This window comes from Neoarius graeffei, chromosome 19, assembly GCF_027579695.1.
Source record: "Neoarius graeffei isolate fNeoGra1 chromosome 19, fNeoGra1.pri, whole genome shotgun sequence".
Classification (NCBI taxonomy): domain Eukaryota; kingdom Metazoa; phylum Chordata; class Actinopteri; order Siluriformes; family Ariidae; genus Neoarius; species Neoarius graeffei.
Window position 1 is genome coordinate 9,711,825 of NC_083587.1, and position 20,721 is coordinate 9,732,545.

Consider the following 20,721-nt stretch of genomic DNA (forward strand, 5'->3'; position numbering starts at 1 on the left):
GTAAATTCTGTGTTATCTGATATACTTGGCATTTCTTATATTCCTAATCCTGGTTTCTGTCTCCTTAATGATACCTCTGACATCTCTCTAAAACAAATTCAATGGAAAATGTTTTTTGCTGGGTTCACATCTGCAAAGAAAACAATTACAAAACACTGGTTTACTCCTGATATCTGTATGAAGTCATTCTGGATACAAAGCCTTCTTAGAATTGTTAATCTTGAACTTACAACCCCGATTCCAAAAAAGTTGGGACAAAGTACAAATTGTAAATAAAAACGGAATGCAATGATGTGGAAGATTCAAAATTCCATATTTTATTCAGAATAGAACATGGATGACATATCAAATGTTTAAACTGAGAAAATGTATCATTTAAAGAGAAAAATTAGGTGATTTTAAATTTCATGACAACACATCTCAAAAAAGTTGGGACAAGGCCATGTTTACCACTGTGAGACATCCCCTTTTCTCTTTACAACAGTCTGTAAATGTCTGGGGACTGAGGAGACAAGGTGCTCAAGTTTAGGGATAGGAATGTTAACCCATTCTTGCCTAATGTAGGATTCTAGTTGCTCAACTGTCTTAGGTCTTTTTTGTCGTATCTTCCGTTTTATGATGCACCAAATGTTTTCTATGGGTGAAAGATCTGGACTGCAGGCTGGCCAGTTCAGTACCCGGACCCTTCTTCTACGCAGCCATGTTGCTGTAATTGATGCAGTATGTGGTTTGGCATTGTCATGTTGGAAAATGCAAGGTCTTCCCTGAAAGAGACGTCGTCTGGATGGGAGCATATGTTGCTCTAGAACCTGGATATACCTTTCAGCACTGATGGTGTCTTTCCAAATGTGTAAGCTGCCCATGCCACACGCACTAATGCAACCCCATACCATCAGAGATGCAGACTTCTGAACTGAGTGCTGATAACAACTTGGGTCGTCCTTCTCCTCTTTAGTCCGAATGACACGGCGTCCCTGATTTCCATAAAGAACTTCAAATTTTGATTCATCTGACCACAGAACAGTTTTCCACTTTGCCACAGTCCATTTTAAATGAGCCTTGGCCCAGAGAAGACGTGTGCGCTTCTGGATCATGTTTAGATACGGCTTCTTCTTTGAACTATAGAGTTTTAGCTGGCAACGGCGGATGGCATGGCGAATTGTGTTCACAGATAATGTTCTCTGGAAATATTCCTGAGCCCATTTTGTGATTTCCAATACAGAAGCATGCCTGTATGTGATGCAGTGCCGTCTAAGGGCCCGAAGATCATAGGCACCCAGTATGGTTTTCCGGCCTTGACCCTTACGCACAGAGATTCTTCCAGATTCTCTGAATCTTTTGATGATATTATGCATTGTAGATGATGATATGTTCAAACTCTTTGCAATTTTACACTGTCGAACTCCTTTCTGAGATTGCTCCACTATTTGTCGGCGCAGAATTAGGGGGACTGGTGATCCTCTTCCCATCTTTACTTCTGAGAGCCGCTGCCACTCCAAGATGCTCTTTTAAACCCAGTCATGTTAATGGCCCAGAGAAGACGTGTGCGCTTCTGGATCATGTTTAGATACGGCTTCTTCTTTGAACTATAGAGTTTTAGCTGGCAACGGCGGATGGCATGGCGAATTGTGTTCACAGATAATGTTCTCTGGAAATATTCCTGAGCCCATTTTGTGATTTCCAATACAGAAGCATGCCTGTATGTGATGCAGTGCCGTCTAAGGGCCCGAAGATCATAGGCACCCAGCCAATTGACCTAATGAGTTGCAATTTGGTCCTCCAGCTGTTCCTTTTTTTGTACCTTGAACTTTTCCAGCCTCTTATTGCCCCTGTCCCAACTTTTTTGAAATGTGTTGCTGTCATGAAATTTCAAATGAGCCAATATTTGGCATGAAATTTCAAAATGTCTCACTTTCGACATTTGATATGTTGTCTATGTTCTATTGTGAATACAATATCAGTTTTTGAGATTTGTAAATTATTGCATTCTGTTTTTATTTACAATTTGTACTTTGTCCCAACTTTTTTGGAATCGGGGTTGTACTACTGCAAGACTGAATAAAGCCTGACCTGCTACCGTAGAAGCCTGGGAAAACTTCTCATCCGATATAATTTCTTGGATGAGACGATAGTGTACACTCGCACACTAATCCTTTTTTATGTTTTTGTTTTTGCTTGTTTTGCTTTTGATACTTCACTATTGCTGTACACAGTGCTATTTAATGTCTGTGACCCCCCCACCCCCTTGTTGAAAATCAGTAAAATGTTGATCACAAAAAAAATAATATAAAGTTCAAATGAATATTGATGAGGTAGGTGTGATTCACCTGTAAAACCCCGTCACTGTCAATAGTCCATTTGTCAAAGACAAAGACCTTGGCCCCTGTACCTCCCAGCCCTCCCCACACCTCCCTGCTTGGAAAGTTACTGCAAAGAAAAGAAGCCCTAAAAGCCAAACCTACATTTCATAATCTTATGCATAGACTTATGCACGGACTATGATAAATCTAAAGTTAGCAATGAAGATAAGCTATGAGTATGCAGGGCATGTTGACTTAGGAAACTAATTACTGTAAATCAGTGAAACATAATTTGGCAACAGAAAAATGTTTTCAAAACTTGACGAAAATAACACAGCACGTTTCAGTCAACTAGTTCTTTCTCGTCAAAGATCACCTCCTATCCTAACAACCCACTAACCATCTAACAGGCACTCTCTTCTTCTTACTCTATGATTTTGCTGTAGCTTGATTGTTTTTCTCAATTGTAAGTCGCTTTGGATAAAAGTGTCTGCTAAATGTAATGTAATGTAGTTCTCCCTATACGCTAACCGAAAAACATGATGACAACAACCGCTAGTGAGACATCTTCCTTTCCTAATCTTGTTTTTTGCTCTGTGTGTGTAGCCGAGGAGGGCAAGCAGCCATTTGAGGAAGTGTACCAGCTGGACTCAGTCCTAGCCAAAGGAGGATTTGGTATTGTATACTCTAGTGTTCGCCGGGCTGACGGGTTGCCAGTAAGAATGAGAGTTGCTTTGTTTTGGCCACAGCCTTCAGAATAAAAGCAACACTAATTACTGCAAATGTATTCTTGTCAACCAACATCACTGTGCAATGCATTCTGGGATCTGCGTGGCCATATTGTGAGGCAATGAAAGAAAAACAAGACTGATCCAACTCGTGATACATGGTGTATTTGTATGTGTACCATGCTTAAAGCCATCTTGAAAGAACCTGGTACACACTGAGACAGACTTCTACTGATGCAAAGAGAAGATGCCTAGAAAAATGGCATATCAATAGAAATATCAATCTGTATGAAATTCAAGAGTGGAAACCCTAATTCTTTACCTCCCCTCACATTCCTCTGCATTTTTATGCATCTTATACATTGCACATTGTAACCTAAATGATATTCTTTTATGTAACATTGTGTACTTCAGAGTGACAGGTGCACTGTTGGAGTCATTCAGGATTTGTCCCATCCATTTCATATGCTGGTTTACCTTGAAGGAGACAAAAATATATCAACACTGTAAAAGTAAATTCACAACCAACAGGCAAATGAAAACTTTACGTTTCCTCTCTATCTATTTAGAGATGGCTAACTAGACTGTGTTTAAACTTACCGATGCTTTCTTGACGTCAACCACATGCAAAGTCAGAAAACCCCAGGGCAAAATTCTACCAGGAGCAAATCCAAATCAACTTGCAAAGCAAATTCAGGCACTCACCAGAACGGAAATGTCTTGAGCACACTCATAAAATAAAAATAAATAAACAACTGCACACTGACTTGGAGTCACTATACTATGATTTATTCGTAGTGAACAACGCGTTTTGCATGTAGCGTCATCAGGTTCGTCTCAGGTATTCACAGGTGTGTTTTAAATGCCTGACACCTGACTGTACTTGTGGTTGTGCAGGGATATTTATTTTACTTCTCACTTTTAAGGATCTTGGGATGCTGGAAAAGTTTATGTTGGTATGTCTAGCGGCTGATGTCCAGGCTGTGGATATCTTAAGTCGTAGACGTAACTTCATTCACTTTGCTTCCACACAGGAAAACAATAAAAGAACACTCCGTTCAGTATTTCCTTGCCTTGTCGGCCGTGTGAGCGGATATTGCATCCCATAACACAACAAGTTCTTCCCATGGCTGAAAAAAACCTGCGGTCCAAAAAAAGTGGCACAGGTGCTGTATATGGTAGTACTGGTGTTGTTGAAAGAAAGATGTGTCACAATATGGCGGTTCAATCCCATCAGCCATTGTAACAATGAACGTTGTGTCACATTGACAAACTCTATTACTGTAGATTGAAGGTTCATTCTTGACTTAAATAGCAGCTGAAAGAACATTCTCTCCACCAGGCCCATTTTAGATTTTTATTTTCTGAGCACTTTCCAGTGTCACTGTTTACAATGTGAGCATCTCCAATGTCCTAAAATACTTGGTGAAAAAATCTGTTTGTGTGTTTATTCTTAACATGATATTTTGCTGAAGTCAAAACAGATCTTAGAGTTTTGCATTTCAGCTGTTACTTTCGTGATCAGTGTCATCAGCATCCAGATGGACACATGATTTTGGTGATGTTGAATGTTAGGTGCAGGAACGTCACCCTTTAAAAATAGTGAATTATTCAGCATTTTTTAATTTATCAAGTTTACTGCATTATGTACTATCTGTCCTCAGTCTAATTGATGGTTGTGCCTGTTGTGGTATTTTACACGATTAAAATGTTTTTTAGTGCTTTCAAATTAAATAAGCAGTTGATTGTTAAATTATGCCTTTATTTTCTATCAGACAAATGTTTTCAGGTTACCACAGCTGCTGTTCCCAACAAAACCTCCACATCATGTTATGAATTTATGCTTTTATTTGGTAGGTTGTGTCTGTTCTTTTTACTTTCTGCTGTATTGTTGTCTGTGCAGTGCTACTTGGCATGTGGGCTTTGTTTTGACAAAGGAAGTTTTATTTTGCTTTTCAGTCTATGAGAGCAGGGAATGGAAAGAGGTTTATTCTACTCTGTATCTTTGTAGATTATTTGTAACTGAATGGACATTGTAATAATGTTGTCAGCTTATTTGCAGGTGGCGGTGAAACACGTGGGCAGGGACAGAGTGGCTCAGTGGGGCACTCTGGTGAGATTTGCCTGCGTTTTCACTTACACAGTTGTTGTTTGCAAATTAGGGTCAGATTTTTTACGACTTCCGTTGCTTTATTAAATTGTTAAACCTTTATTTAAATGGGTTATCTTTGTCAGTGTGGCACTGTGGTTCCCCTGGAGATTGTGCTGTTAAAGAAGGTGGCTGGGACTTTCGGAGGAGTGGTGCAGCTGTTGGACTGGTGAAAGTGTGTGGACAGCTGGTTGATCGTGATAGAGCGTCCTGAGGCTGCTCAGGACCTTTTTGATTACATCACAGAGCGCGGTGCACTGGATGAGGCGGTGGCTTGCGGCTTCTTCCTGCAGGTTCTGCAGGCAGTGCGTCACTGTTACAGCTGCAGCATTGTCCACAGAGACATCAAGGATGAGAACCTGCTGGTGGACCTGAGGACCGGACAGATCAAACTTATCAATTTTGGCTCAAGTGCCTTCATCAAAGACACTGACTACACTGACATGCAAGGTGAGTCTGAACATCCTGAAAAATCATTATCAAGGCACTGTTTTCTGTTAGTTTGGCTTTGTAGGGTTGGTAGTACAAACATGGAAAATAATCTGAAAGTGTTTCAGATATTTGGACAGATTATATGAATTCTAAATGTAAATTCCAGGTTTATACACATTCATGTGGAAATGATAGTCAGCATAACCATGAGGACCAATTATAAGACTTTTTGGTACATAATGTAGGAAAAATGGTTTGGGCTATTTGTGAGTGTAATGAAATTGCTCTGAAAAATGTGGATGTTTTTTGGCAAATGATGAAATTCTTTAATTATTTCGGAAAAGTGGTTACAGTCCTGGGAAATCGATGCATTCTGCCCAGTTCCTTAAAAGGCCTTTTGTGGGATTTGACTTATTTTTAAGGTCCTGGTCACAGTCATGTTCGGCTAGAAGTGATACCTTATAAAAAATACCTTATAAAATTCCTCCAGCCCTACCTCTTATCGTACACAAGTCAAGTCCTGCATTAGTCCTGTTTTGGGTGAGGACGAATGAGCAGCATCTTTGTTCTGCTCAGGAAGTATTTTCCAAAAACACCAGCTGCCACTCTTATGACCTGCAGCCCTTGCTAACAGGCAGCACAATCGCTCTGCACACTCACACAAAAATGCTGTACATGTCTGATTCACCATAACCCTAACCTTAACCCCAAATCCTAACCTTTCTGTTTTATGCTGACAAATATATATATACAAAATACCCGATGCCCATTTTCTCCAGGTACAATGGTGTACAGTCCACCAGAGTGGTTCCGGTTTCTTCACTACGATGGTCACTCAGCCACTGTCTGGTCGCTTGGCCTGTTGCTTTATGACATGGTATGTGGGAACATCCCCTTCGAAACAGCTGAAGAGATCCTGAGAGGACAGATTTACTTCAAACGCAAAATCTCCACAGGTCCGTCGGAGTGACATCTGCTCTGGCAGGCTTCACATTGATCTCCATGCACTGTGTCTGTTAAGTATGGTCTTTGCTGCTGTTTATTGTTTACCATTGCCCTTCTTCGCCTCCATGTGTTTCTGTCACAGAGTGCCAGGAGCTGATTAGCTGGTGTCTGAGCCAGCAGTCTTCTCACCGGCCAACCCTAGAGCAGATCCTCCTCCACCCCTGGGTGACTAGCAGCAAAGGTCAGCAGAAAGACATCAACTTTCATGCCAGTACAGCTGACTCTTCCTCATCCTCCTCAAACCAGCAGAGCCCCTGACTGGTCAACAGGAATCTGCCAAGGGGCATGACTTAGATTAGATTAGATAAAACTTTATTGATCCTTTTGGGCGGTTTCCCTCAGGGAAATTAAGAACATTAGTATTAGCATCCAATAGCATCCAAGACTTGCATTTGATAGATAGTTGTCCTTTGGTGTTTTCAGTTTCCTTCCAGGTGTTTTATTTATTTATTTATTTATTTGAGGCTGCTACCTGCCAGCTGGTTTGTCACACCAACCAACAAGCTGAATCTTCCATTCAGTTAAAATACCTGTATTTCTCTCTCTTGCTTTGTAGATGTAGAGGTTATGGGAGCATTACTTAGAGAGACCAGGTTGTGAGCTTTAATTCAGCCCAGAGAAAGGCATCTGTTATCACTCATTTGAAAATGTCAGTATGTAGTCTGAGATATTGGATGCTAATACTAATGTTAAGAGAAGTTTGAGTTCACTTGATTTTAATAAACATTTGTTGCTAATGTTTCTTGTGTGTCCCAGTAATTGCACAGATGGGAAGTTTAAGTGTAAAGCAAACTCAATGTAAGTAAGACTAATAAATGAATAAGGGGATGTCGCATGCTGGCTCAGAGTTGGGTGTATACCAACTCATACTGCTGAGTAATTAGACTTATTGTAGGCTTATGATCTATCTATAACATATTGTTGTCATTTTAAATGGAGGTGACGCCGCCCTCCATTTACAGACCCTCGACCAATTGAAAATGTCGTTCACGCACTTTTCTCCCCCATGAGATGCCAGAGCACTCTCCCTTTAAAAGCTAGGTATATTGTAATCTCGCGAGATTTGGAGAGCGCGATGTCTTCCCAGGTGCTGGGCGGAAGCAATACACGCTTAATGAGGAGGCGGAAGTTTACACGGAGTCAAGACAAATGGAAATACAGGGAAACTTCACCGTGCATGTAATGGACTTAAAAGAGGTAAGAAACTGATTATAACGTTATACTTACATGAGTGCATGCTTGTTTGTCAAGAGAATGAAAGGTAAGAAAATTATACTTTTCAAAACATTTCTGGGGGAGAAAAGCGCGTGAAGGACATGTTCAGCTGGCCGAGGGTCTGATGCGCGGCTGAAACGATAAAAACCGGGGATCCCAGTTAACTGCAAACCGTTTCAGATTTATACAATTAAAGAGTTTTTGAATTGTTGATTTTGTTCTCTCAGTTACTAAAGGTTATGGGATTCCTGTATCAGGCGTGAGAGAGCTCAGAGTGAAAAATCTGAAGTAATACTCTTGTGTTGAATTTTAATATAACAACAATGAAAGGGAAGTCTGAAATCAGATTTTGAGCTGAAAAATCTCATGCCTGAATATTGTATAACCGAAAATGTGCTTATCCATGGAAATTCATTCTCCCATGCAACCTGGTATTTGGTTTAGTGGCCGTCATACAGAGAGAATGCATGAAAATGTGGCCTGGGCCCCTGTGGGCCCTTGACTCAAATTTGCTTCTACATTGAAAGCTTGGGAAGACTAGCCGTAATTATCAGTCCAGGGATGAGAATTTTCAGAGTTCCGATTTTTTTCAGACCAAAATGATCGTTTTTGAGATCGATGTAAATCCGTTGAGAAATTTTCGGAGGGGGTATGGTTAACGATCTGTGATCACCATAAAACGTCTTGATTCTTGGTGGGCTCCGGGTTAACACACTCGAGACTTTTGACATGTTGTAATTAACATTCACTTTTGCGACAATGTTCGACTTATTTGCGGTCGAATTTTCGGGAAATTCCATCGCGTGCAGTGTATAAACACAAGTGCGCATGCTCTCCACGCGTGGCTTGCAATCTCCGTTCACTGACTGTACACACTGTTTGACGATACGTATTGGTAACATCGGAAAGACCCATGTATTCAAGCGGGATGTTTTAGCATATCGACAATGGCAAAAGTCCTAGATAAGAAAGAAGAGGATCGAGCGAGGGAGATTGATAAAGGTGCAGGGATAAAGAACCATTTTCGATGGGCTTGGTTAGAAAGAACACTGAATGTTGAGATCGATGAGCAGACTGTCACAACGAAGCTCAGTGATCACATACGGAAAATAGATGTCCCAGGAAAAGTACTTTACTCATTGTGTTCTGACATGATAAACTACGCTAGTAGAGGGGTAAGGACTATTGAACTTCACATACACACTAAAAAAACACAAAGGTAGGTCAAAAATTATTTTGCCTGTTCAATTTTTCATTTTCATTTTAGGTATGTGTGGCAGCGTGGGCGTGGTCAGGCGTCAGTCTGTGAACGGAGGGCGGAGTCAGGGAAGGTAAGTGGCAGAATCACTACACCTGATGTTAGTTAACCTGTTTGTGTGTCTTCCCCAGTGACCCATACAGGTCGCGCAGTGCGCGTGACATAAATGTAGTGCCTTGATCAGTCAGAATCTCTTTAGGGATTCCAACTCGGGAGATGACGCGGAAGAGTGCTTCCGCAATACTACGTGCTGAGATATTGCAAAGAGGCACTGCTTCCGGATATCGCGTTACATAGTCCACCAGAACTAAAATAAAGCAATACCCTCATGTTGACCGATCTAATGGCCCGATGAGATCCATCCCAATTCTTTCGAACAGGGTCTCGATTAATGGCAGACGGCGCAAAGGCGCTTTTGGAAAGGCCGCTGGATTTACTAACTGGCATTTGCGGCACGCCGTACACCACCTACGGACATCGCCGCAAATCCCTAGCCAATAGAACCGGGCCATTATACGGGCTAGTGTCTTATCCTGCCCCAAGTGTCCAGCCATGGGATTAAAGTGAGCTGCCTGGAATATAAATTCCCAGTGGCTCTTGGGGATCAAAAGCTGTGTGATCGGCTCCTTATGGAAAAATAGGGGAAGGACAGGGTGGCGTTTGGCTGGAGCGTTTGACCATCGATTACTCTCACTTGGTCAAACACATGCCGCAGAGTCTCGTCTCGCAACTGCTCTAATGGGAAATCCGCGAGGGATTCCCCGAGAGAGGGAGGAGGAGCCTGCTGCTCCTCACTCTGACACGGTGATGACATAGACGGCTCTGTGACAGCTGCTCCCGCCAGTGCCACACCGGGACCTCCCCTTGCTGAACTATGGCAGGCCCCACTCTTCACTAAATGAGTCATTAATTCCCGAAATCCCAGCCAATCAGTCCCCAAAATTACAGTATCGAGTGGGTAAGGCGAGGATTAACCGCCACCTTTACACTAAATTTCTCCCCTCAAATTAGAATGTGGACCGACACTAAAGGGCAGTTGTGAACATCCCCGTGCACACACAACACCTTCACCAATTGTGCTGTCCCCAATGCCTCGTCTTGCACCAGGCTTTGGTGGATTGAGGTCTGATTACAGCCAGAGTCCACCAAAGCCTGATACGTATCCCCTTGGATACTCACTGGTATGCAATATGCTCCGGCCCGATCGAGGGCGGTCCCTGGCGCATCGGGGATCTGGACCACCTCGCCCACCTCCATTGCCAAGCACTGATGCTGGAGGTGCCCCGGCTCCCCGCAGCGCCAGCAAACCGGCCCTGGCTCGCTGTCTCTCTGCACTGGCATTCTGGGGCTCACTCACCGGGGGGGGAGAGACAGACACGGAAGTGGGAAATGGGAGGGCACCATGGGTGCGGCGGGCCGGCTGGGGTGGAGCCGGCCCCTGCCTCCGTGGTGGGGGAACGGGGCGAGGAACAGAAGGGGAGGGGGGAGAGAGAGAGAGGGGGGAGAAGAGGAGACATGCTGTCCTGCCATCGGAACAGCCGCCAAATGGTCCTCCGCCAGCTCGATGGCCTGATCCAGGGACGCCGGGCGATGGCACTGGACCCACTCCGCGGTTCCTTCGGGAAGTCGGGTGATGAACTGTTCCAGTACCACCAAATAGACGATTCCCTCAGCGTCACAGTTGTCAGCCCTCAGCCACTGCCGGCAGGCGTCCTGGAGTTGCTGGCTAAATGTGAACGGCCGGCCGACCTCCTCTAGGTGCAGAGCGCAGAAGCGCTGACGTTGTTTTCCGGGGTGCGCCCTACACGCTGGAGGACGGCCCAGCGGAGGTCTGTGTAGACCAGCTGGCTGTCGGCGGGGAGCTGTAGCGCGGCCAGCTGCACCTTGCCCATTAGCAGGGGGAGGAGGCGCGCTGTGCACTGTTCTACCGGCCAGCCCCAGGCCTCTGCTGCTTGCGGCCAGCTGCACCTTGCCCATTAGCAGGGGGAGGAGGCGTGCTGTGCGCTGTTCCACCGGCCAGCCCCAGGCCTCTGCTGCTTGCTCAAAGAGCGAGGAAGGCCTTGGGGTCGTCGTGCGGGCCCATCTTCATTAGGGTGAGGTGAGGAGGGCCTGTGGAGGTGGTGGACCCCGCCGACGCGAGGAGGTGCCGGAACGCCTGACGATCTTCCTGCTGCGCCAGCACCAGGGCCTCGAACCTTTGCTCCTGCTCCTTCCGGAGGGCGACCAGCGCCTGGTGCTGGCTCTGTTGGGCCGTGGCGAGGGCATGGATCAGGTCCGCGAAGGGGGAGGACTCCATGGGGCTGTTCTCCTCTGTGCTCCGAATCCCGGGTTTAGGCACCACTGTAGAATTAGAGCGGGTGGGTGGAGCACAGAAGTACGGCAGGCCAGAACGGAGTTCCAAAAACTCTTTATTTGCACTTTTCTTTTACACTCTCCCAGCCACACACGCATGCACACACAAGTCGTCTGGTTGGGGAGAGAGCTCCCTTCCTCTGCTCTCTCTCTCTCCTTTTATAGGGCGCAGTCACTGGGGAAGACATACAAACACAGGTTAACTAACATCAGGTGTAGTGATTCTGCCACTTACCTTCCCTGACTCTGCCCTCCGTTCACAAACCGACGCTTGACCACGCCCCCGCTGCCACAGTATGATACCATGCATAACTCTCCTACTTATTGCTCATTTCATAGGGGGACGGGGGGAAATTGCTGGCATGTGCCGTGCGGGAGCGTCTGCCCAAATTTTTTAGGCCGAGATGAACTTATAGTTTTTAATTTAAAAAAAAAATTCCAATATGTAATGCCAATTGTACATGCCTGTTCTTTAATTCAAAATCACCATCTTGATCTTCAAATTGACCAGATGGTATATTTATTACATTACACAACATCCTGTCCAGGTAAAACCTAGTTCATACACACAACAGTTGAAAGGGAAATAAGTGATGTTGAATGTTGCCTGCTTAATATGCAAGACCTCCTGCTACCATGATAACTAGTGTTGCCACCTGTCCCGGTTTTTCCTGATTGTCCCAGATTTTCATGGTCTGTCCCGGAAAAAAAAAAAAAAATCCGGGACACTGAATGTCCTGAAAGACCTGCTATATTATGTAAAGCAATTAACTAAACAAATAACTAGCAAGTGTGTCATTTTTACTAATTAGAGCAATACAATTTCAGCGTAGAAGGGCAATTTTTGTCTTGATTTAGATGTGTGAAGGGCGCCGTTGCTTACAAGCAAAAAGGTCGATTGGATGGTCGAAATGTCCAGGATTTTTGTCAGACACAGGTGGCAACCCTAATGATAACATCAGAAGAAAGCTTAAGAGAATTATATGATAGAACTTTTTTCTGGTTTGCACTTCATTTTAAAGGATTATTGTATATCCACAAAGAACATAAATTTCATATGAGACTGATGATATCATTTTGGACACAGGGTTCCTGCGGGGTTTTAAAAGGTAGTTAATTAAAATAGGCTAAATTATGGCCAGTAAAAAGTAGTAAAAGGTAGTAAACGTAATCTGACGTGGTAGTAAATTTTTTTGACCCCCATCCAACTGGGCCTATGTGTTTTCTAATTCGTTTAATTAACCTGCATGCCATAATATCCATAAATTACTACATTTGGGCGAATTTATTTTTATGTATTGAGGAGGACCGCAGTGAGGAGTTGGTGGCGCATGCGCATTGAATTCCAATAACGGTCGAATCCAGTATAAATTTATACCAGAGATTGTTTAGTACGAGACTGACTTTGTTTATACGGCTCTAGTCGAATCTATCTGTTGACCCGACTGGCGACATCTGCACGAGAATTAAACAATGGGGAAATGCAAATTTTCAGACCTCTGGCTGGAGGAACCTGATTTTAAAGACTGGCTAAAGGCGGTAGATGGCAATCGGCGAGAGGCGTTCATTGAAAAGTTGATCGAGGCACATGGAATGCATTGTGTGCGGGTGCGCGCGCCTGGTGCGGGTGCGCGCGCGCCTGGCGCGGGGTGCGCGCCATTTGAGGCATCCAAAATGTGATGAGCAAATCTGTTGAACTGTTCAAATGATTAAGATTAACCCTCTAAAACACTGATCTCTGGGAGGAAGGTGTTGACTCTGCCCACGGGCCTTCACGACTACAGGACTGGTGCAAATGACTATCTTAAGCAAACTAGGCAATGTGTTGAGAGACTGCCAAAATAGGGCTTGGGTTATGTGTGTGTGCGCTTTGTGTGTGTGTGGGGGGGGGTTCGTGTTTGCCATTTGACCTGATCTAAATGTAATGAGTTGATGTACCTAAGCACATAAGATTTTTTGTGCAAATCTGTTCACCTGTTCAAAAGATTATTCCACAAACAAAATGTTGGCCATCTTGAAAGTGTTGGCCGACAAAATGTAATCAGATCTTGTACCTAATGTGAAGTGTTGACACACAAGGTTTAGTGCAAATCTGTGTACCTGTTAAGAGGTTATGGGCCACAGTTTCACAGTTCAATAAAATTATAACTTGTATGTGGAAGTTTGTTTTCTTTTATGCAAATATGCATTACTCCATGTGTAGCCCTAGCAATGGGAGGTTCTATTATGCGTCCAAAGGGAAAGAGTTATACTACTGGTACGTTCAGATTTTCTTTCTGTCTTGTCTCATCAATCCAACTCTTTGGGTAGAGTTGTCACTAACTTATATGTAGCACATTCACTTGGACTAACACATATACACTCAAAGATTACCTTGTTAAATTGTGAGAAAATGTCCAAATCCAAATTGTCGCTGTGGTAGTAAAAAAAATTGTGAAGGTAGTAAAAAGGTAGTAAATTCAACATAAAATATCTGTAGGAACCCTGGGACAAACTGAAACTTCTGAGGACAAACTACCAGTTACCAGCATCACTTCAGACTAGTGATAGTAGCAGCGCATCCCATATACATCAACCACTGGTGAAAAGCACAGATGGCCACACTTCCACTGTAAATCCTCTGATATCAGTAGCTGATCATGTGAATAATATTGTATTGTGAAAAGTAGTGTAACCTTATCACTATTATGAAAAGAACTTCAGAGAAAGCAGCCCAGTCTCCATTTGGTAAGGTATTTTTATATATTTAAAAAATTATATATTCGTTCATTTACATTGATATCCACACAGGGTTCCCGTGGGTTCTTAAAAAGTCTTAAATACAACTTTTGGTTTTCAAGGCCTAAAAACGTCTTAAATTGTTTGGAATGACTGGAACTTTCGAAAGGGAGGTATTAAATTTAATATTGGACCGAACGAGTGAAATGTCTCCATCCGGTTTGGGGTATTTTTTTTTTTTTAATCATAATTTTAAAAGTGACCAGCGTACCTTTTGAGGGCAGCATTGGTTCTGTGTGTTCTGTGCATTCCGTAGATCAAGAACTAACGCTAGTAGGCTACTGGAGGAAGTGTGGTATGGTGCGGTGTGGTGGTTGTGAAGAGTGAGAGATGCTCGGGTAGCTTACGCGGGCGCTAGAAAGTGTTGATAATTATGGGAAGATGTCTGTTTAACGACAAGTGGTTGGGGGATAACAAATACCCCCAGAATAAGGAGAAGAATCGTTTGCGATAAAAAGTGCTGGATTGCACAAATGTGTTTAAAGACGATAACGCAGCGCTGGGGACATGGCGGACTTGGAAACTGGCTTTTCACGGACACGAGGCGCGCGCGTGTTAGAGGTCAAGCACTCCGGAGTGAAACGCAGGGGGGTTCGCACATGCGCACAAGAGTCAGGTGGAAAATGGGACTTATAGGACATAATACTAATAATAATAATGATTAGCATCATTTTTTTTTACATAATTAACATTGTTTATTGTACTAAGTTTAATGTAAATATATAAACCTTTTATTTCAAAACTCAATTAAAAAGAACTACAGAAAATACAATAATTCTAAATGTAGTACATTATAAATAATTTGTACAAAAGGATTTTTAGTTTTATTACTTATCGTCTACAGCAGTGTTTTTAATATAATAAGAATAATATTAACAACCACTAATAATAATTAGTAGTAATAGTAATTATTATTGATTATTAATCATTACTACTTATGAATTAGTGATTAAGTACTAGGGATTATTAAATGTCATAAAATTAAGTTATTAAAAATTATTACAAATAATTATTAAACAGTAGTAATTGGTAGAATACAAACAAATACTCATGGATTATAGATAATTTTTTAAAATAGTGAACATTGATATAAAATAACTGCACTACTACTACTACTAATAATAATAATAATAATAATAAACAGTAATACTACTAGTAATACTTGTTAATGTTATCAGTACAATTGTTATCAATGTTCACTATTAAAAACAAATTATTATAATCCATGAATTGTTTGTATCACCACTACTACTACTACTACTAATAATAATAATAATAATAATAATAAACAGTAATACTACTAGTAATACTTGTTAATGTTATCAGTACAATTGTTATCAATGTTCACTATTAAAAACAAATTATTATAATCCATGAATTGTTTGTATCACCACTACTACTACTAATGATAATAATAATAATTACTACTTTTTAATAATAATTTTAACTAAGCTTGTAATTCAATTTTATAGCATTTTAATAATCACTACTTATTAATTATTAGTATAATTAAGTAGTAGTTGATAATAATTACTACTTAATTATTAAATTACATTTTGATAATCACTGCTTATTAATTAAGTAGTAATTAAAATGCTATAAAATTGAGCTCTTTTTTTAAATTATTAAAAAAGTAGTTATTATTATTATTATTATTATTAGTAGTAGTAGTAGTAATACAAACAATTATTCATCGATTATAGATAATTACTGATTATTTTTGAATAATGAACATTGATATAACAATTGCACTGATGATAATTAGTTTACAGTTATTACAACACACTGATTAATATTGATAATAATGGTTATGAGGCAGCACGGTGGTGTAGTGGTTAGCGCTGTCGCCTCACAGCAAGAAGGTCCGGGTTCGAGCCCCGTGGCTGGCGAGGGCCTTTCTGTGTGGAGTTTGCATGTTCTCCCCGTGTCCGCGTGGGTTTCCTCCGGGTGCTCCGGTTTCCCCCACAGTCCAAAGACATGCAGGTTAGGTTAACTGGTGACTCTAAATTGACCGTAGGTGTGAATGTGAGTGTGAATGGTTGTCTGTGTCTGTGTCAGCCCTGTGATGACCTGGCGACTTGTCCAGGGTGTACCCCGCCTTTCACCTGTAGTCAGCTGGGATAGGCTCCAGCTTGCCTGTGACCCTGTAGAACAGGATAAAGCGGCTACAGATAATGAGATGAGATAATGGTTATGAAAGGTAACCGTTAGGGCTGTGCGATATATCGAATATACTCGATATATCGCAAAAATTCTGTGTGCGATACATAAAATTATGATGTCGTAACTATCGAGTATTTTATGGTCATCTTCCGACTTGCGTTTGTTTCGTGTTTGTTTAAAACCTTTTCCGGTGGTTTTCTCCCTGTCCCTCAGGCAGTAACGTGAGAGGCTGCCTAAGGGTAAAGAAAACAATAACGTCACGCACTCGCCAACCAATCCCGGGCGACATCTCGGTGCTGAAAGGAACTTCCGGGAAGATTTTCTAGTTTCAGTTGTGTTGCCAGATTGGGCGGTTTTAAGTGAATTTTGGCGGGTTTTGAACATATTTTGAGCTGGAAAACGTTAGCAGTATCTGGCAACACTGCCGGCGGGAAGATTTCCTGGTTCCGGTTTACAGCGCTGTCTCAGTTCGTGCAATCGCTGGTGTTGCATAGGCTACCGTGTAAGCTCAGTCAATTTCAGCGACAAATTACTTCCTAAAAGAACTAGTAAGGGGTCAGTCAACTGGCATTTTTTGGATATCGCGAGGAGGATGTGGAACAGCAAATGCCAGTTTGTAAAGTGTGCAAAAAAAAAACAAAAAAACCTGTCATCATGAAAGGCAGCAGCACTACAAATATGTTCCATCACCTGAAACTCACCCGGTACAGTATGAATACTTGCCCACGAGCTAAAACCCCCACACAAGCTAAACAAATGGCCATAGCGGCCTCGTTCTCCAAAGCCACCCCATATGAGAAAACGAGTCAGAGATGGAGAGCTATAACGGATGCAGTCACTAACGTCATTGCCGAAGACATGATCCCAGTTAGTGTAGTGGAAAAACCAGGTTTCCAAAAATTACTAAACACACTCGATCCCAAATATGAGTTGCCTGGTCGCAGACATTTTACAGAGAAGGCAATGCCGGAATTATACACATCTGAGAGGCAGAGCCAGAAAACATTCAGTTCAAAAGTGTGCAAAGAGAAAAATGATGTTTTGCAGATCTCTCTCTTCTCTCCCTCAATCTCTCTCTCTCTCTCTCTCTCTCTCTATTGTGAATGTTCCAGTGGTTCTCAGTAGTCAGGTTAATAGCTTGGAGATCTATTTTTTTTAAATAATTTAATGAATGTGCACTTTTCTTATTTAGGCTAAATGTCTTTCTCAGTGTTAAGCTTGCACTTTATTGATTTGAGCTCTGAGCAGCTCTGTATTGTATTGCCCCTTTGTTGCAATTTTCAAGATTGTTTTTGCAGTTCGTGCAACATCTTTGTTGAATAAAAATAGTCTTATTTCAACTCAATTGTGATTAATCACCAACATGAACATTTAAAATGTGTTGTTGAAAACCACCTGTAAAGTTATCCCAAAAATGTTATTTAATCTGCAGGGATTATAGTGAAAACAGTAAAGAGTAAAAGTTAGATTTCATGGGGTCCTTTAGAGGAGATTTAAATATATCGAGATATATATCGTATATCGTGAAATGGAGAAAATGTATCGGGATATTCATTTTTTCCCATATCGCACAGCCCTAGTGACAGTTGTTTTTCTGTGTTTAATGTAACGCTCTGATGATTGTATGACTGCATAAACAGGTTTATGCTGTTACCTGCTATAATGCAGAAGATAGTTGAGAACTTCCTCAGCCAGCTGTATACTGTACGACACTCGGACTGATTTTGCCGTTGGACACAAAATCACACATCAAAGATAATCTTTGGGGATTGAAATAATGCCGGCTAAGGTTGTTCAGCTGGTTCTACTTGCCGTTTATTGTTTTCGTTTTTGAAATGATTCATGGTGTTTTCTCCAATAAACACCAGTCTTCTCCTTGCTGCTACAGTAGTTCTGCAGGCCCAAAACACATGACTTTGCTTCAGCTGTTTGCACGTCTAACAGTTGCCATTGATGCACCCTGTTGTTCACGAATTGTGTGCATTCTTCTTAGTTAGTAAAAAAAAAAAAAAACTATTGCAGAAAACAGTTTTAAGTTGTCGTATTTATCATTTTCTTTGCCATGGTACAGTCTTAAGTTTTCCATTTAGAGGTCTTGAAAAGGTCTTAAAAGTCTTTAAATTTGTACTTGAAAAATGTGCAGATACCCTGTCCACATGTTAACAAAGACATGAATAGCAAAAGTGCAGAAATATAATACTGTAGAGCTCTTGTTTATATTAAAAGGTGCATTGATTTATTTGAAATCATCAAATGTGAATCAATTAAAAACAAGTCTCTTGTACCATATTAATCATTTTCACCTGTTAGTCCACCAAGAAAGGGAATTTATTTCCAAATAAATTGCAACTTTTTGCTGATAAAATTAATGGTTTTGGGGTTAAAAAAAAAAGCCAAAAATCATTAGTTCCCAGGGGCTTCGCCCCCTGGGCCCCCACTGGGGCTCTGCCCCTGGGCCCCGCTGGGTGCCTGTGGCCCCTAAACCCCCGGCTTTTTTCAGACTTTTTTAATATTTTTCATTCTCATCCCTGTATTTATTACAGGGGTGATTTATAGTTACTATATAACTACAGCTACAACTGGAAAGTACTGATTCTGTAAGCATTTGTAATTATTGTTCCATCCACTATTAGATAAAATTAAAATAAAATCTTTGTTTGAAAGTCTAGCACGAGATTTTTTTTTTATTTTACAAATAACATTTCAGATATTGTTTTAACAATAATAAGCATCAATCTATAAATGATAGAGCGCAGATAGCTCTGTAACTAGATGTTTGTGGAGTTGTTGAGACGTGGAGTGGCAGGAATACCATCTAGCCCACAGTTCAGGTCGGAGCCCTTCGAGAGTAAATGGTTTGGCTTTTGCAACATTCTGTTCCCAAAAGATGATGTCTGAGGAAAAAGTCTTTACACAAAGGTTTTCTTGCTTTTGTAGGGTTATTTATTTAATAACTTCTTCTGTGTCGGGACTTTTCAGGAAAAGGAAGGTATATTCCAACATGTAGCGAATGCTAACGCTAGGTCACAAATCTGCACCGTCACGCCAGTCATTTTGAGGAATTTTGTATGGATCAGAACTGCTAATAAACTTCTGCGTACATCTATCCTTCGCTTCTTTCTGACTAAGATTATCCAAGAAATCCGGTAGTACGTCTTTTTTAGCTGTAGTTTTCTTTGGACAATAGACGCCAGACATCTTTGCTTGTCTTGTTGTTCTGTGATGAAAAGCACAAATGCGCCTGAAGCGAGCCAATCTGAATCACTGTTGGCAATCACAGGGGAGGTGAGGATGCTGGGTAATACATCTTGTTTTTTGTAATATACTCTCTCAAATCATTTTTTGTGCTTAAAGAAGCCGACCATAGGTGTGCCCGAACAGGCCTAACTCGATAAAATATTTCTGCCCGAACGTCTTGGTTGGGCAAATCGGGCATTCGGGCAATGCCTTGTGTTGAGGCTTGAGTCTTCCTGTTTAACTGCAGCTCGCCATTTTTGTTGTCTTTCTGAGTTCGCCAGGAAGCAGTGAAAAGTTAAACCAGGCTTATCTCCACGTCTGTTATTGCATCCAAAAGCACTACAGCTCTCCGGCATTGTTCTTTTAGATGGATGTCCTAAAAGTTTATCTGTATGTTTATTGAATTGGGCTTACACTCACTCGTGTACACTTGTGTTGGTCGTTGGTAAACACAAAGCTCACCAGGCAACATGGCCACGTAAACAAAGCCACAGTTGCGATGATGTCACGTGAAAGTGACCATGATGCTGTGACCTTTTTGCTCTGTTCACTTTTGCTTTGTTTATTAAACAACATAATCTAACAGATTTGCCAAGGCAATCAGTAAAAATCCTTCAAGTAGGAACCCCACATCCTGGGACGTATAAAATTCTGAACATGCTGCTTTTTTTTGTTTTAATAAATTTGTCCATAAAATGGACAATTTCTGCATTAACATAATCCCTGTTACTTCTTACCTAATGTTTATTTTTCTGTTTGCTTCATTCCTTTTTTCCACCCCTTCATTCCTTTCTCTTCTTTTCCTTCCATTCTTTTCCTTTATTTTTCTCTCACTTTCTCTTCCCTTTCCTTCCTTCTTTTCCCTGCCCTTCCCTTTAGTACTTTAGTCCACAGTTCCCTTCCTTCCATCCTTCCTTACTCTTCTTTCCTCTTTTCCTTCCATTCTTTTCCTTTATTGCTGCTTCATTTTGCTTCCTTTTCTCCTTTCTTTTCCTTTCTCATTCTTTCGCCTGTAGTCAGCTGGGATAGGCTCCAGCTTGCCTGCGACCCTGTAGAACAGGATAGAGCGGCTAGAGATAATGAGATGAGATGAGAAAGTATCTT

At 41.6% G+C, this 20,721-nt stretch overlaps 1 pseudogene; it reads left to right on the top strand.

The window, feature by feature from the left end:
* The window catches only part of LOC132867565 (serine/threonine-protein kinase pim-3-like), a 38,641-nt pseudogene extending 31,769 nt beyond the window's left edge, over positions 1-6,872 (top strand).
* Positions 6,873-20,721: the final 13,849 nt, after the last annotated feature.